General features: G+C 37.3%; 1 pseudogene; it reads left to right on the top strand.

Annotated features, from left to right (window-relative positions):
- The first annotated feature begins 1,403 nt into the window (after positions 1 to 1,403).
- Positions 1,404 to 12,316, top strand: LOC102390389 (annotated as a pseudogene).
- The last annotated feature ends 6,651 nt before the right edge of the window (positions 12,317 to 18,967 follow it).

Raw genomic sequence — 18,967 nt, forward strand, 5'->3', positions numbered from 1 at the left:
CTGAGCGACTTCACTTTCACTTTTCACTTTTATGCATTGGAGAAGGAAATGGCAACCCACTCCAGTGTTCTTGCCTGGAGAATCCCAGGGACGGGGGAGCCTGGTGGCTGCAGTCTATGGGGTCACACAGAGTCGGACACGACTGAAGTGACTTAGCTTAGCCTATGGGGGACTGTAGTTCAGTTACTCATATTACTCCACTGAAATCTATACAACACTGTTTTATCTGACCGTAACAAGATGCAGTCACAAAGAATGTTTCCTTTTTGGTGGTAATGGGATCACAGGCTATCGATGATGGGGCAAATACTGTTGGTAACCATTCCAAACATACTTCTGCTACATTTCTGTCAATTATTTTCTCTATTGTTTTCCCATTTTCAGTTTCATTGATTTCTGCTCCAATGTGTATTAATGACTTATCTGAACTTACTTTCAGTTTATTCTGCTCGTCTTGTTCCAGATTCTTGAGGTAGAAAATTAGGTTTTTATTGAGATCTTTGTCCTTCTTTTCTAATGTAAGTCTTTAGCACTATAAGTTCCCTCAGCACTACTTTAGGTGTTTCTTACATATTTTAATGTATATATTTCTGCAGTCTCAAGATTTGGAGATGAAGAGGTTTTCCTGGTTGTTGCTTATTTACCTATTTCAGGTGGAGGGGGAGCACTTCCTGGGGTAGGCATTTATTATCAGTAGGTTAGGATCCCCACTGCATGTTTCCTTCTCCAGTCACTTCAGTGTCTTAGTACAGAAATGGAGGGTTCTGACCCCTCAAAGAGAAAAAAGTGCTCCTCTCTTGGCTTTTGTTAGCAGAGTTTGTGATTGATTGCCCTTACCAGTGAATCCAGGCTTGCTGAATCTTGGCAGAGAGAATCCTGACACCCACCTGAGTGTCTTCTGCTGCTAATTTTAGACAGGAATGCCGAAATTGAGGGTATATGGAGCTTCAGATATCCTCCCACTTTGATTCTCCTCCAGTAGTATATTCTCACACCAGTCTTCCTTCCTCTTACCACCTGTCAGCATCCTTCTTTGGTTGTCTCCCACAAATTTTAAGAGTATTATATAGTTTAAAGAGTGAGAGAGAGGTGGAAGAAACTGGCCTATATCATATTGTCCAGACCAGAAGTCCCTTTTAATTCTTTCTGAAGTTTCAAGTCCTTTCCTATATATTACTTTGAGAACTTCCTTTAACTATTGCTTAAGATTATGTTTACTAGCAGCATATTCTCTTGGTTTTCCTTTGTCTGAAAATGTCTTTATATTCCTTTGATTCCTGAAGATATTTTAGCTAGATATAGAATTTGGAGTTGGAAATTCTTTTCTTCTAACACTTAAAAAATGCTGTGCCATTTTCTTCAGACTTCCATGTTTTCAGATAAGAAAGCCATTGTTATTCAATATGGTTGTTCCCTTTAAGGTAATGTGTCATGTGACTCTAGGTTCTTTCCATAGTTTTTTACTTAATTTTCAGGATTCTAATTATGATGTATTTTGGTGTGGATTTCTTTAGATCTCCTATTTTGCTCAGTATCTTGATCCTATAGTTTAATAGCTTTCATCAAATTTGGAAAGTTTTCTGTCATTATATCTTTGTATATTTTTAAAATTCTACTTTCTCCTCTTCCTCTCAGTTTCCATGATATAAAAAATGAGCTATTCTACTTTTGTCCCACTGTTCCCTTAAACTGTTATTTCAGTCAGCTTTTTCTCTATTTTTCAGATTGTGCTTAGTTGCTTAGTCGTGTCTAACTCTTTGTGACCTCATGGACTGTAGCCTGCCAGTCTCCTCTGTCCACAGAGATTGTTCAGATTAGGTAAACTATATTGAGATTAGGTAAATTCTATTGAACTGTCCTTAAATTTTTTACTTCTATCCTTTGTCATCTCAACCCTCCTATTAACTTCATCAAGCAAGTTTGTTTTCCCTGTACTCTTCAATTTTATAATTTCTATTTGGAACTTTTGACATATATTTCTCTGTTGAGTTTTTTTATTTTCTTCTTTTCATTTGTTTGAAGAGAATTTTTAATTGCATGTTGGAATTTTTTTATAATGATTGTTTTAAAAGATTTGATAAATAATTTCAACATCAAATTCATCTCCCTGTTGGTTTCTGTTTATGATTTTTTTCTCACTCAATATATGATTTTCTTCATCTTGGTATGAAGAGTCATTCTTGAAATATAAATTGCATTTTAAAAATTGTGGAATCTAATTTTAAAGCTGGCTGTACCCCTGTTGAGGCATACCGCTATAGTTGCTTAGGTGTTTATGCTTAATTTCCCACTGGGCTCCACCAACACCATCCTGGAAAATGTGGGTCATTGGCCCATACCATCTTCTTGTCTCCAACTTGGAGAGTGTGCTTACCTCTCCACTGGCCTCACAGAGTTAAGAGAAAGGGGAATTGGATGACTGACAGATACTACCATAATGTGCATGGTAGAGTTCTAGCTTAGTACCTCATGTTTTCCGCTTACATAGAGGGCCAGGGAAGCAAGTGCAAACAAGTCCTACTGTGCAACACTTTAATCTGTCTCCTTCATTGCAGGTGGATGTTGGGCTTGCCACTGGGCTTTGCTACTGTATAATGGAAGGCACTGAAGTGCCCAGGAATCCCAACTCATAATGCCTCACTGAGTATCATTGCTACTTCATAGGTGTTGAGATTTATCTATTCTACTGGGCCACACTGACCACGGGTATGTATGAAAAGTAGAATTCTGATTAGTTTGGACTCTCACTGCCTTGACCTGGTCTCCTTGACATTAGGTGATGATGGTAGACGAGTTGTAACTGTGAATGGTCACTAGCTCATCTCAGTACTGCCTTGTTAAGTTTCCTTGCTTCATTGTGGGATTTGAGGCACAGCTTGGCAGCAGACCTCATGGATACTACCTTGGTTGGGAAATTGGAGTACCAGCAACTTCCTCAAGATTGAAGACAGAACATAAGCTTTTCTCTCACATCAACACTACCTCAAGTAGAAGAATTAAAACACTACCTATCTCCATGGACAGAGAAAACAAGATCAACACCCTGATAAGACTCCAACACTGCCAAATGGGGCAATCAGAGTGTTGCTGTCTGATTCTATAGAGCATGCAAAGGATGAGGTGGAGGTCCAGCTACCTGATTAATCACTTGGAACTCACAGTATGGGGTTACAGGTGATGCATGAAGGAGTATGGGCAGCTACATATAGTAAGAAACTAGCCCTCCCAAACATGTCTATGTCCTAATATCTAGAATCTTTAAATATGTTATGTGGAAAACAGAATTTTTCAGATGTAATTAAGGTTATGGGCCTTCAATGGAAAGATTAGATTAGACAGGTGGGTCCAATATGATCACATAAGTCCTTAAAAATAGAGAATTTTTCCTGGCTAAGGTGAGTCAGATGTAGTAGAAGAAGAAAAAAAAAAAAAACTGCTATAGCTAGGAATGTCATATCTATTCCAGTTGAGAGAATGATTTGATTCATGATTGCTGGCTCTGAGATTAGAGGCATACATTTAAGGGGCAGAGAGAAATGTGTAGTGATGTCTCTGAAGCTCTCAATCATTTTTCTTTTGATAAAAGCAAGACTCAAATATTTTCTAATTTTAAAACTGTATCAGTCTCCTTTCATCGTAGAGTTTTGAGTTCTTTATAGGGTCTCCTGCATTGGCAGGCAGATTATTTACCACTGCACCACCTAGGAAACTCTAATATCAACTGACCCATCTTTAAGTTCACAAATAATTCTTTTTGCCAGCTGAAATTTCCTGTTGAACTGCTCTCATGAATTTTACATTTGTTTTATTTTCCAAGTCCAGAGGTTCTTTTTTGTCTGTTTAAATGAAATTTCCAGCTCTTTATTCCCATCTTTATTTAATGAAACATTGTTCTTATACTTTCCTTTTTCAGGGAAAAAATAGTTGCACTTTTTATTTTTAACAAATGTCCTCAGGAAAAGATTGTTCACACAGAGAAAGTTCTGTGTCAAGTCATATACATATAAGCCTTGCAATGAGGATTTCTAGGGGAATTGTCAGAGATGTCAAATAATTACAATTCTCTAATAATTCTGCTTTAGAGGCATACTAATGTTGTTTTGTACCTTCCAGTGGCTGCTAGGCTGTTGGTTTACACTGCAGTTGTGGGACTATTGCTTTTTATAGTTTCTGCAGAGTTGGGTAGAGAGAGTTGGGAATAAGGCAAGTTAAAGTGTCACTGCCGTTGTTTAGTTGCTGTCATGGCTGACTCTTTGTGACTCCATGGTCTGCAGCATGTCAGGCTCCTCTGTCTTCCATTATCCCTCAGTTGCTCAAATTCATGTGTAGTCAGTGATGTTTTCTAACAATTTCTGCCTCTGCCACCCCCTTCTCATTTTACCATCATTATTTCCCAATATCAGGGTCTTTTCTAATGAGTTGGTTCTTCACATCAAGTGCCTAAATACAGTGCCACACAGATCACCAATCCAGCCATTTTACTTGAATAAATACTTCCCAGGTTGTTGTAAGCCACTGGTTGATTTTCAGAATTCTGGAGTTGAGTGTTGATAAATTTGTAGTGTTTGTGTTGCTCTTATAAAAGAATTTTTGGTGGTCCTTACTCCATCTTCCTTGCCCACATTTACTTTCAGTGCAGCACATATATTAGACTGTCTTTCCTAACTCAATCATTTTTAAGTAGTAAAGTATATTCACATTGTTGTGCAGCAGGTTTCTAGAACTTTTCATTCAGCAAAAATGAAACTCTGTACCCACTAAATAACAACTTTTCTTTTATCTTTTCCCCAACCACCTGGGAAACACCATTCTATTTTTTGTATCTATGTGTATATTTATAGTAGACAATGTCAGTAATATGAGGTTATAGCTCCTTGTGGTTTTTATGAGTGTTGTTGAGTATCTTTTTATATGCTTCTTGGCCACTTGTAGATCATTTTTTGAGAATTATCTATTCGAGTCCTTTGCTCATTTTTTATTTGATTTATTTTTGTTTTTGTTGAGTTACAGGCATTCATTATATATTCTGGATATTAAAACTTTATCAGATCTATAATTTACATCTTTTTCCCATTCTGATGGATGCTTTTTCACTTTGTTGATTCTCTCCTTTGATATATAAAGAAATCCCATTTCTCTATTTTTGCTTTTTCTGTTTATGCTTTTGGTATCATTTCCATGAAATCATTGCCAAATTCAATGATATGAACTTTTTGCTTATGTTTCCTTCTAATAAGTGTATAATTTCAGGTCTCATGTTCAGGTCTTTAGTCCACTTTGAATTAGTTTATAGGTAATTTTGAGTTCAACTTCATTCTCTCACCTGTGAATATGCAATTTCCCATCACTATTTGTTGGAAGAAATTATCATTTCCTACTGAGAGGACTAGTCAATGATCATCTGACTGAAAATTAATTTTTTTTCTTAATTATTTTTTTTGGAAACTGATTTTTATGCTGAATTTTTGCTGAATTTGTTTATTAGTTCTAAGAATTTTTTTTTAAATCTTTAGGGTTTTCTACATAAAGATCATATCATCTTAGAAAAGAGGTAATTTTACTCCTTTCTTCTTAATTTAACTTCTAAAAATTTATTTAATTTATTTTTCTTACCTATTTTCTCTAGCTAGGTCTTCCTGTACTAGGTTGAGTAGAAGGGGTCAGAGTTGGCATCCTGTCTTGTTCTTTCTTGATCTGAGAAGAAAAGTTTTCATATTAACAACTGAATATGATGTTAGTTGTTGTCTCTTTATATACAGTGTTTACTATGTTGAGGAAATTGCATTGTATGCTTGGTTGTTAAGTGTTTTTATCATGAAAGGACATGGAATTTTGTCAATTTTTTTTTTTCTGTATCAATTGAGATGACCACATAATTTTTGTCCTCACCTTATTAGTATGGAACAGTTTATTCACTGATTTTCACATGTTGAAAAATCTTTTCATTTTAGGGGAAAAAAAATCCCACTTAATCATGGTACAAAATCTTTTAAATGCTCTGTTGAATTCAATCTGCCAATATTTTGTTGAGGTTTTATATTAATATTAATTAGGGATGTTGATTTGTAGTTTTATTTTTGTATGATATCCTTGTCTGGCTTTGGTATCATGGTAACGTTGGCCTTACAGAATAAGAATGAAAATGTTTACTTCTCTGAAGACTTTGAAAAGAATTGTTATATTTCTCTAATTGATAGAATTCATGAATAAAGCACCTGGTCCTGGGCTTTCCTCTGTTGGATTGTTTTTGATTGCTGGTTCAATATCTTTACTAGTTACAGGTCTACTCAGATATTCTATTTCTTCATAATTGAGTCCTGGTAGGTTGTGTGTTTTTAGAAATATATTCATTTAGTTTTTCTACTTTGTTGCCGCACAGTTGTTCACAGTATCATGTTCTACAACTTTTTATTGCTATGTCATTGGTTGTAATTGCTCATCTTTAATTTCTGATTTTAGTTATTTGAGTATTTCTTCTCCAATTTTTCATTGTTTTTTCGCTCCTCTGAGTTGATAATGTGAAAATGCTGCACTCAATATACCAGGAAATTTGGAAAACTCAGAAGTGGCCACAGGACTGGAAAAGGTCAATTTTCATTCTAATCCGAAAGAAAGGAAATGCCAAAGAATGCTCAAACTATCGCACAATTGCGCTCATCTCACACGCTAGTAAAGTAATGCTCAAAATTCTCCAAGCCAGGCTTCAGCAATACATGAACCATGAACTTCCAGATGTTCAAGTTATTTTTAGAAAAGGCAGAGGAGCCAGAGATCAAATTGCCAACATCCACTGGATCATCGAAAAAACAAGAGAGTTCCAAAAAAAAATCTATTTCTGCTTCATTGACTATGCCAAAGCCTTTGACTGTGTGGATCACAATAAACTGTAGAAAATTCTGAATGAGATGGGAATACCAGACCACCTGACCTGCCTCTTGAGAAACCTGCATGCAGATCAGGAAGCAACAGTTAGAACTGGACATGGAACAACAGACTGGTTCCAAATAGGAAAAGGAGTACATCAAGGCTGTATATTGACACCCTGCTTATTTAACTTGTATGCAGAGTACATCATGAGAAATGCTGGGCTGGAGGAAGCACAAGCTGGAATCAAGATTGCTGGGAGAAATATCAATAACCTTAGATATGCAGATGACACCATCCTTATGGTACAACCCGAAGAAGAATTAAAGAGTCTCTTGAGGAAAGTGAAAGAGGAGACTGAAAAAGTTGGCTTAAAGCTCAGCATTCAGAAAACTAAGATCATGGCATCTGGTCCCATCACTTCATGGCAAATAGATGGGGAAAGAGTAGGAACAGTGGCTGACTTTATTTTTTTGAGCTCCAAAATCACTGCAGATGGTGATTGCAGCCATGAAATTAAAAGACACTTACTCCTTGGAAGAAAAGTTATGACCAACCTAGACAGCATATTAAAAGCAGAGACATTACTTCACCAACAAAGGTCCGTCTAGTCAAGGCCATGGTATTTCCAGTAGTCATGCATGGACTGATGTTGAAGCTGAAACTCCAATAATTTGGCCACCTGATGAGAAGAGCTGATTCATTTGAAAAGACTTGATGCTGGGAAAGGTTGAGGGCAGGAGGAGAAGGGGATGACAGAGGATGAGATGTTTGAATGGCATTACTGAATCAATGGACATGGGTTTGGGTAGACTCCAGCAGTTGGTGATGGACAAGCAGGCCTGGCGTGATGTGGTTCATGGGGTCACAGAGTCAGACACGACTGAGCAACTGAATTGAACTGAGTTGATAATTTCAAATAACTTGTCTTGAAGTTTGCTAATAATTTATTCCTAGTCAAGTCTACCTTTGAGCAAATTTAGTGATTTTTTTCAACTCACTTATTGTATCTTTCAGCACCAAAATTTCTATTTGGTTCTTTTTATTTATTGATAGTTTCAATTTATTGATATTATCATTTTGTTTATTCAATATTTTCCTGATTTTATTTAGGTGCCTAAAAACATAAATCTGTGCCCTCATTGAACATTATTTAAGCAGAAGTTTTAGTTTCTTTGTTCAGTAATTTAGAGATACATATTCTGTAGATCAGTCTGTGGAGATTTACTTTGCTTTTTTAGTTGTTTCATATTTCCCTATTTGTACACATAAGATTTATGATATTAGTAATAATAAAAAAGAGGGTCTTCTCCTAGTCTTTGTAAACCATCTTTTTGCAGAATGAGTCTCTTCACCAATCAGCCCAGTTAGAGTTTCCATTATCTCTCAAAACTTTTCTAGTCATGTGTCTTCCCTGAGTGTGAACATCTGTTTTTATTCTGGCATATACAGGTACTTTTAACTACCTTAATTTCCCTGTTCATTTCAGTCCATTCAGTTCAGTCCCTTAGTAGTGTCCAACTCTTTGCATCCCCATGAACTGCAGCACTGCCAGGCCTCCCTGTCCATCACCAACTCCTGGAGCTTACTCAAATCATGTCCACCCTACCATCTAATCCTCTGTCATCCCCTTATGCTCCTCCCTTCAATCTTTCCCAGCATCAGGGTCTTTTCAAATGAATAAATTCTTCCCATCATGTTCCAGCTTCAGCATTAGGCCTTCCAATGAATATTCAGGACTGATTGCCTTTAGGATGGACTGGTTGGATCTCCTTGCTCTCCAAGGGACTGTCAAGAGTCTTCTCCAACACCACAGTTCAAAAGCACCAATTCTTTGGTGCTCAGCTTTCTTTATCGTCCAACTGTCACATCCATACGTGACTACTGGAAAAACCATACTTTGACTAGATGGACTTTTTTTTGGCAAAGTAATGGCTCTGCTTTTTAATATGCTGTCTAGGTTGGTCATAACTTTTCTTCCAAGGAGCAAGCATCTTTTAATTTAATGGAGCAGCCAACACCTGCAGTGATTTTGGAGTTCTTTTTCACTTTCTGCCATAAGGGTGGTGCCATCTGCATATCTGAGGTTATCGATATTTCTCCCGTCAATCTTGATTCCAGCTTGTTTCACCCAGTTCAGCATTTCTCATGATGTACTCTGCATATGAGTTAAATAAGCAAAGTGACAATATACAGCCTTGACATGCTCCTTTCCCAATTTGGAACCAGTCTGTTGTTTAATGTCCACTTCTAACTGTTGCTTCCTGACCTGCATATAGGTTTTCTCAGGAGGCAGATCAGGTGGTCTGGTATTCCCATCTCTTTAAGAATTTTCCACAGTTTGTTGTGATCCACACAGTCAAAGGCTTTTGCATAGTCAATAAAGCAGAAGTAGATGTTTTTTTCTGGAACTTTCTTGCTTTTTCAATGACGGATGTTGGCAATTTGATCTCTGGTTCCTCTGCCTTTTCTAAATCAAGCTTGAACATCTGGAAGTTCACAGTTCACATACTGTTGAAGCCTATCTTGGAGTATTTTGAGAATTAATCTGTTAGCTTGAGATGACTGCAATTGTGCAGTAGTTTGAGTGTTCTTTGGCATTTCCTTTTTTGGGATTGGAATGAAAACTGACATTTTCCAGTCCTGTGGCCACTGCTGAGTATTCCAACTTTGCTGGCATATTGAGTGCAGCACTTTCACAACATTATCTCTTAGGATTTGAAATAGCTCAACTGGAATTCCATCACCTCCTCTAGCTTTGCTCATAGTGATGCTTCCTGAGGCCCACTTGACTTTGCATTCCAGGATGTCTGGCTCCAGGTGAGTGATCACAGCATCATGATTATCTGGATCATGAAGATTGTCTTTGTATAGTGCTTTTGTGTATCCTTGCTACCTCTTCTTAATATCTTCTGCTTCTCTTAGGGACCATTTTGTCCCTTATTGTGCTCATCTTTGCATGAAAATTTCCCTTGGTATCTTTAATTTTCTGGAAGAGATCTCTAGTCTTTCCCATTCCATTGTTTTCCTCTATTTCTTTGCATTAATCACTGAGAAAGCTTCCTTATTTATCCTTGCTATTCTTTGGAATTCTGCATAAATGGGCATATCTTGCCCTTTCTCTTTTCCCTTTTCTTCCCTTTTCCTTTTCTTTTTTCACTTTTCTTCTTTTCATGGCTATTTGCAAGGCCTCCTTAGATAACCATTTTGACTTTTACATTGCTTCTTTTGGTAATGGTCTTGATCCCTGCCTCCTGTACAGTGTCACAAGCCTCCATCCATAGTTCTTCAGGCATTCTGACTATCAGATCTAATCCCTTGAATTTTCCTATTACTTCATGGCAAATAGATGGGGAAGAAGTGGAAACATTGGCAGATTTTATTTTCTTGGGTTTCAAAATCACTGTGACCATGACTGTAGCCACAAAATTAAAAGATACTTGTTCCTTGGAAGAAAAGCCATGACAAAACTAGACAGCATGTTAAAAACAGACATCACTTTACCAACAAAGGTCTATATAGTCAAAGGTATGGTTTTTCCAATAAGCATGTATGGGTGTGAGAGTTAAACCACAAAGTTGAGCACCAAAGAACTGATGTTTTCGATTTGTGGTGCTGGACAATACTCTTGAGAGTCCATTGGACAGCAAGGAGATAAAATTTGTCAATGTTAAAGGAAATCAACACTGAATATTCATTGGAAGACTGATGCTGAAGCTGAAGCTCCAATATTTTGGCCACCTGATACAAAGAGCTGACTTATTGGAAAAGACCATGATTCTGGGAAAGATTTAGGGATGGAGAAGAACTGGGCAATAAAGGATTAGATAGTTGGATGGCAACACCGACTCAATGGACATGAGTTTGAGCAAACTCAGGGGGATAGTGAAGGACAGAGGAGCCTGGCGTGCTATAGTCCATGGGGTTGCAAAGAGTTGATCACAGCTTAGCCACTGAACAACAAAATGCTCACCCTCAGTAGCACTTGGCTTCCATTTCTATTGAGTTACTATATCTAGCACTGTTTGCTCCCTCCATCGCCTCCCTATAGAGCTTCATACTCCCTGCTGCTCTAATGCCCCATGTTACAGGTCTTCAAGGTCTAACCCAAATTACATCACTAGTTCCCCCAAGCAGTCCAACTCAAGTGATACATACAATAACCAGTCCTTTGTGCAGACACAAGAAACATTCAAAACATCAGATAAAGTTTCCACTTTTTTCCAGGAGCCAGTAACTGGGAGATTTCCTTCTGATTGTGTTGTACTACACTTGGTCAGGGGATCGGCAAAGATGAACACATGCAAAAAACAAAAACAAAAACAAACAAACAAAAAAAACTCTTTATAGTCAAATTCCTTCTTAATTATTCAGTGCTTCATGCTGCTCCTGGATGAGCCCACCAACTACCTGGACCTCAATGCTTGTGTGTGTTTAAGAAGAACTAAAGGCTTTTAAGTACATCTAGGTCCTCATCCCCCATTCCCAGGACTTTCTCAATGATGTCTGTATCAACAACATTAACACTTGAAACAAGAAACTAAAGTTTCTTGTTGGGTAATTGTGGTCAGTATGTGAGGACATGACAGGAGGTGAAAGAGAATCAGATGAAGAGATTTCACGGGGAGCAGAATCAAATTGCATACATGAAGAGTTATACTGTTTGGCTCAGTCATGGCAAGGCAAGCTATTCAGCAGACACACAGCAAGGAGAAGACACTACAGAAAATGATGACATCAGGACTGACAGAGAGAGCTGTGAGTGAGAAGACACTGTCATTTTATTTCTCACCATGTGGAATGATCCCTCCACCCATTATCATGGTGCAAAATGTCACTTCAAATAAACAAAAGACAGGACTTGCATCTTCAACAGTCTAAAATTACGTGTCAGTTTTGACACATGAATGACTTTGGTGGGGCCCAATGGAACAGAGACATCAACTCTTCTGAAGCTGATGAGTGGAGAGCTACTAATTGCAGACAGAATGACCTGAAAACACTCTCATGTCAAGAGAGTACATTACCATCAACATTTACAAGAGCAGGTGGACTTAGATCTTTTGCCTTTGGAGTGCATGATGAATGCTATCCAGAGAACAAGGTGAAGAAAGAAATGAAGAAGATGATTATACAACTGGTCTCATTGGGAAACAGCAGGTCATTCCAGTCCAGAACCTATCTGATGGGCAGAAGTCTTGAGGGTGTCTGGCCTGGCAGAATGCCCACATGCTCTTCTTGGATGAACTGGATATTGATACCATTTGAGGGTTGTGTGATGCTGATCAGTTATGGTTTCAAACTCCATCAGCAAGTTGCACAAGAATTGTAGTTCTGTGAGAAGTAGACAATCACCAGGTGGCCTAGAGACAACATGGTCTACAAGAAGAACCTCAAGTCCAAGCTGGTGGCCGAGGAGCCCCAACTCACAAGGAGGACCCACAACATGTGAGCCCTTGCCGGCCCCTTAGGCCAGGCTCCTGGGGTTGTACTCCTGCATTGCTGAAATACTATTCCCCAGCCCCTCCCCTGCCAACATTAGCCTCAGCTGCACTCTGATCTTATCTACAGCTGGACAGTACCTGTCCATCTCCTGTCCTTCCAGATACATCTGTCCATGTCTGGGCTTGGCTGGCTGTTAGTGCCAGCTTTTTGCTGGTTCTGACTGCAATATAATTATTTAAGGGTGTAACTTTTAAACATGTGTGACATCTATAAAGCATCCCCCAGAAAAGAAAGAAAGATTAAAAAAAAAAAAAAGAAAGAAAAAGTTCAATCAGAAAATGCTTGATAAGTGGTCTTGTATTCAAAAGCATATTATCCAACATGTGAGATATAAAATATTAGTTAACAAATATATACCTTCAAATATATTTTCTAAATGAGATATCTGTTTTTCCAATTAAAATTTCATATTGAGTATACTTTTTAAAATTAATTTTTAAAACATTTTTGAATTTTATAAATTTAAAATGTAAATATATTTTATATAAATTTTAAACTTTTAGTAAAGAATCATGTCTTTGATATAAAGCTATTTTAGTTATAGCTGCGCATATGACAACGTTAAAATAACATCCAGGAAATCAAGAAGCTATTTATTTGTCTTTTCATTTTAAACTTTTTAATGTCTAAATTTATACCTACATGATTTACTATATTCTGTGTTGATGGAGTTAACAAAACCCTTGTATGTTTGTAAAATTCAGAGAATCTACCTGCCAATGCAGGAGACGCAGGAGATGTTGGTTTGATCCCTGGGTCTGCAAGATCCCCTGGAGGAGGAAATGGCAACCCACCCAAGTATTCTTGGCTGGAAAATTCTATGGGCAACGGAACCTGGAAGGCGCAGTCAGTCATGACTGAGCACATACACAAGCACAATTTTATACAACTTTTCAAATATATTTTGAAATTATATACTTTCTTTAATTTATAAAAGAGCAGATGTATGATCTATCTTATTAATTACTAACTTTAGAATAGCATATGTTGGTGCTAAAAGTAGCATTATAAATTATATAATAGTTCCCTGGGTTGGGAAGATCCCCTGGAGAAGGGAACAGCTACAGTCTCCAGGATTCTGGCATGGAGAATTCCATGGACTGTATAGTCCACAGGGTTGCAAAGAGTCAGACACAACTGAGTGACTTTCACTTTTATATTCCTCTCATTTTGCAAATGGCAAAATTTGGTGCTCTGAGATAAACATGCTTGTCTCTGTTAGTGGAAGGAACAGGGGTACAGGAGTTGGAAGATGAGTGTAGAAATGAACTTAGAGCTAAAACCTGACTTTCAGTGAAGTGAATACCATCACCATTTCCAATTAGAAAGTAAAGATTTGTGAGAAAGATCAGAAACATAGTTGTTTTTTTTTTTTTTTTTCTTTCTGTCAAACAACATTTCAAACCACTGGAGTAGTCTACATTATTTTGTTTTTCAAAATACTGGAATAGCTTACATTGCTCTGACTTCAGTATGAGACTAGCCAAGATACCAATTGGACTCAGAACAAGCAAAGACCAAACCCACATTAAAACTACCCTAGATTTATTACACTTCTAGTTAACCATCTTACCAATAAAATTATAATGAAAGTATCCAGGCAAATAATCATAAAGTAATTGAGGAATGAGAAATATTTAGTCTGGATAACTCCATTATCAGGTTGGTAGAAAATCTGGAGGGCTTGAAATAAAGAAGAGAACTGAGGCCAAAAACTGCATTTACTTTGTTTTGAAAGTGTAAACTATAGGAAAGATGCATTTTTTTAGTGACTAGCATTTCATGTTTTTCCCATTTTACTCTAAATTAGTATTAGGTAAGGAATATTGCCATGTTTACATAATTCCACCATTGTTTCTCAGATTGAAATACTAAATTGAGACATCAGAATGGAAAAACTAAACTTTGCCTCCTGGTGCTCATGATGATTTATCTCTCATTTATGATACAACACATTCTTCTTCTCAGTCCATCTTTCCAAGAACATTTTATGACAATGTTGTTTAGATAAATATTCAAGATTTATGTTATGAGCATGTAAATGCTATTCAAAAATGCAGCCACACAGCAAACTTTGATTATTTATTTCCATGAAAAATGCTTATTTTCTTGGTACTAATAATTATCTTGCTTCATTTGCTTAATTTTATGTCTCTATCATAATTTCTATTCCAAACTCACTGACTACCTCACACTCCTCTGCTGCGTTGAGATACATCAGTTCAGTTCAGTTGCTCAGTCATATTCAACTCTTTGTGACCCTGTGGACTGTAGAAGGTCAAGCTTCCCTGTCCATCACCAACTCCCAGAGCTTGCCCAAACTCATATCCATCAAGTCGGTGATGCCATCCAACCATATCATCCTCTGTTGTCCCCTTCTCCCCCTGCCTTCAATCTTTCCCAACATCACAGTGTTTTCCAGAGGCAGTTCTTCACGTCAGGTGGCCAAAAGATTGGAGCTTCAGCTTCAGCATCAGTCCTTCCAATTTATATTCAGAACTGATTTCCTTTAGGATTGATTGGTTTGATCTCCTTGCAGTCCAAGGGGCTCTCAAGAGTCTTCTCCGACACCACAGCTCAAAGTATCAATTCTTCAGTGCTCAGCTTTCTTTATGGTGCACCTCTCACATCCATGCATGACTACTGGAAAAACCATAGCCTTGACTAGATGGACCTTTGTCAGCAAAGTTATGTATCTGAATTTTAATATTCTGTCTAGGTTTGCCATAGCTAGGAACAAGTATCTTTTAATTTCATGGCTACAGTCACCATCTGAAGATAATGTATAAAATTTATCTTCCTAATAAAACATCTCCCAAGTCATATAATCTGCTTCAAATTTAATGGATTATTTCACATATCCTATGTACAGTTGTCATCCTAATTGTCCTGTCCTGGGAACTCCTTTTATCTCTTTATTCTGTTTATTTTATCTCTTTTTCTTTGTTTACTTCTTTTGTTGTTGTGGCATTTTAATATTTATTTAATATATATTTGACTTCCTGGGTAACTCAAATGGTAAAGAATCTGCTTGCAATGCAGGAGACCTGTGTTCAATCCCTGAGTCAGGAAGATCCCCTGGAGAAGGGCATGGCAACCCACTCCAGTATTCTTACCTGGAGAATTTCATGGACAGAGGAGCCTGGTGGGCTTTAGTCTATGGGGTCGCATAGAGTCAGACACGACTGAGTGACTAATACAACAGCACAGCAGCAATACACATTATAAATTGCCTATTTAATATGCATTACAGAGAGAATAGCCTATGTTGTATTAATACAATTTCTCTATTATGTGCACAACACATTTTATATTAGACTAATAGTTTATATTATTTCTGTTAAATACACATACACAACAAAATAGTCTATTATGTATTTTCTTCTAAAAATCATTTCCAAATGCATGCTTTACTTTAACCTATATATCACTTTGGGCATACACATCATCCAATAATTTCCTAAAGAAACTGTCTCAAAGTTACTCTTGTGAGAGTCTATATGTCTTAAACTGTTTTTATTCTACCCTCACAGTTGATTGGTAGTTTGGGCAAAGGATCATAGTTTCAAAATAATGAAATATCATAGAACAAAGGAATTGAAAATTTGACCCTGCTTCGGACACTGTAAATTGACCCATTAGTGCTTTAAAAGGTAATGAAATATTCACTTTCCTTTCTTAAATGACCTATTTGACTGGACTATAGAATATGATGCAAGATGAAGAAAGGGATTTGTCACTGAGATCAGCTAGTAGGTTGTTTTGATAATCCAAGTGAGAGAGGGTAGTGTCCCTGGACTAAGGTAAAAACAGCGTTGGAAATCTAGGCATCAGTTTTAAACTGGCTGAAGTAAAGCAATGAGGAATAAATGTTTTATCTGTATAGGAACTACTTTAGCAATCACTGACCAGTGAAAAAGAGTTGGAGCTTGCTCTGCTTGTGGGGCACTTTTGCATTTAAGTAAAGATAATTTTAAAACATCATTCCAACAAATGCAGTTAGAGTGGGTTTACACTGTAGCTGACTTTGGTTCTGTGAATTTCCAAAGGGTCAGAAAATTCCTTGCGACTATCCAGTTCTCTTCAAAATTGAATTACCCACTTCTCTATAGCAGTGTGAAAGTGTCAGTCGCTCAGTCACATCCAACTCTTTGTGACTCCATGAACTGTAGCCCATCAGCCTCCTCTGTCCATGGGATTCTCCAGGTAAGAATACTGGAGTGGGTTTCCTAAATTCATTTCAGTGTAGTACTTACCCTTAAGATTAATAAACAGCAAGTTGAAAAACAGTTTTGTGTTATAGGATGGCAACTAAGTTCCTTTTCACAAGTAATCAATGTATCAGTAAGTTGGTGATTCTAAAAATGTGTTGCAAACCATCCTAATGAGAATTGCCTATAGTGTTGGTTAAAAAGCAGAGACTTCTAATCCCCACCCCTGAAAGTATATACTAATATTGTCAGGAAGCATTTAACAGGAGACTTCCTGTGTGCTGTTTTGGATCTGTCAGGAATTCTCTGTTCCTTATTAATTCCTGAATATTTAGGAATTAAGAGGAGAGGGAAGCCTCTCCAGGGACTGAGGAATCCAGGCATTTCCTTCCTTAGTTTTTCTATACAGTGATAAGTACCCTCTTCCTTTTTATGAACCATATGGTAAAAAGTGGCTATTTACAACTCTCTCTTTCATATGGATGACCTCATGTTTTCTTAATAACTTGTAATTTTTGATTTTATCTCTACTGAAAATAGGTATCTTGTAAGACAGTATGAATACCTACACAATGTTGAATAAAACATCTTTGCTCCATCAGAGCTCTGATCCCCATGTCTTTCTCTCTCTCTCTCTCCCTCCTTCTCTTTTTCAAGCTGATCTCCTGGAGCGCAGAGGCTCTCTGAGTTCCCTTTTCTGCCCGGGCTTCTAAGACTCTCTTAAGAAGATTCTCTGTGCCTTCACCCCATCGAGAGGGCGCCTGAGGCCTTTGTGAACAGAGCAAGCCCTGTGCAGGGGCTTTATTGGCTTTCTGTGTAAACCAAGGAATATCAGCCTCTTTCTTATCATCGACTCTGGACCGCCAGGTTCCAGTCCATTAAAGGACCTCAACATAATATAGTCTGATGGTTGACCCCAGGAATCTGCATTTTAAAAAAGCTCTCCTGGAGTGTTATGTACTGTAAATTTTGAGAACCACTGGGAATGTTTGGTAAGAAGCTAATACCTTCATTTGGAATAATTCAGGTTGATTTTGAAGTTGGATACAGGGATAATACACAATGAAACTGCATTGTTAATGAATGATCATTTCAATTTGATATTTGAGAGGCTAATCTTTTGGCATGAATCTACAAATGAATATTACAGATGTTATATAGTTTTAATGGCGTGGAATTAATATCCTAGAAGCATAACAAATCCAGACTAACCTGATAATTACTGAGGTGAAACAATAAAATCATAAAAAAAATACCACTGTCTGAAGGAAAGGGCAACCCACTCCAGTATTCTTGCCTGGAGAATCCCATGGACAGAGGAGCCTGTTGGGCTGCAGTCCACGGGGTTGCAAAGACTCAGACATGACTGAACGACTTCACTTTCTCTTTCATGATCAACACAAGTTACTGCCAGGACATAATTAAATTATGAAATGTTACTTTCTCTTTCAAAAGCAGAAAATGCATTTGAAGAATTATTGCATGACACCTTCCAATTTATAGTTAGTGTTTACAGATATTTTTAAAACTCTGCATCATTTATTGCTATTGTGAACAAGTTCTGGCATGACTTAAGGAGAGGTCTTGCATTCAGATAATACAGATGTTTGTATCAGGAGTTAACAAACAAACCATTAATAAGTAATCCAGCAGTATAATGAAACCATCACCTAACAAAAGTGACACAGTACATTGCTGGCTGCAGCAAGTAATTAAAATGAAACAAGTTTGTTACATTTAGGATAATAAAAGGAAATAACTACAAGCAGCTGAGAGGGCTTTTTGTTTGAAAAACCAGGAGCTTTCTGGTTGTGTTTTTCATCTGCATTACAATGCTTTCCTCCCTCGTGACCTTTTGGCATCTTGCACTTTTAAAATGCATCACTTTTAAATATTCATTTGGGTAGTGGAGCAATGATGCCTTTCATTTATTCTGCAATGATGTTTGCATATTTCCTGTAGGATCATATTTAATTCTTCTCTTATAGATTGATAATTCACCATATGATTTGGCAGAAGTAAAGCTTCCTTCAACCTCAAGCCAATAAAATGCAGCTGTCGTTTATACAGAACTAAATATGTACTAAAGACTAGGCCAGGGGCTTTGTCCCTGGATCGTATTTCACTTTCATTAGAATTAGCTTGTGCAGGAAGAAAAGTGAAGGTACAGAATTCAGTAAGCCATTTAAAATCATTCAGTACCTTTCTTTTTTTTTTTTTTTCCTTATTTCATACTTATTTCATTTCCTTATTTCATCCTTATTTCATGATCTTCCTATTGGCACTAGAAAGGGAAGTTTTTCCACTCCCAAACAGTATTTCCTCCTTTATTTAATGAAAGATATAAGCCAGAAATATTGCAGGCTGAAAAGGGAAACATTGGTAGT

Source organism: Bubalus bubalis, chromosome 1, assembly GCF_019923935.1.
Source record: "Bubalus bubalis isolate 160015118507 breed Murrah chromosome 1, NDDB_SH_1, whole genome shotgun sequence".
NCBI classification, from domain to species: domain Eukaryota; kingdom Metazoa; phylum Chordata; class Mammalia; order Artiodactyla; family Bovidae; genus Bubalus; species Bubalus bubalis.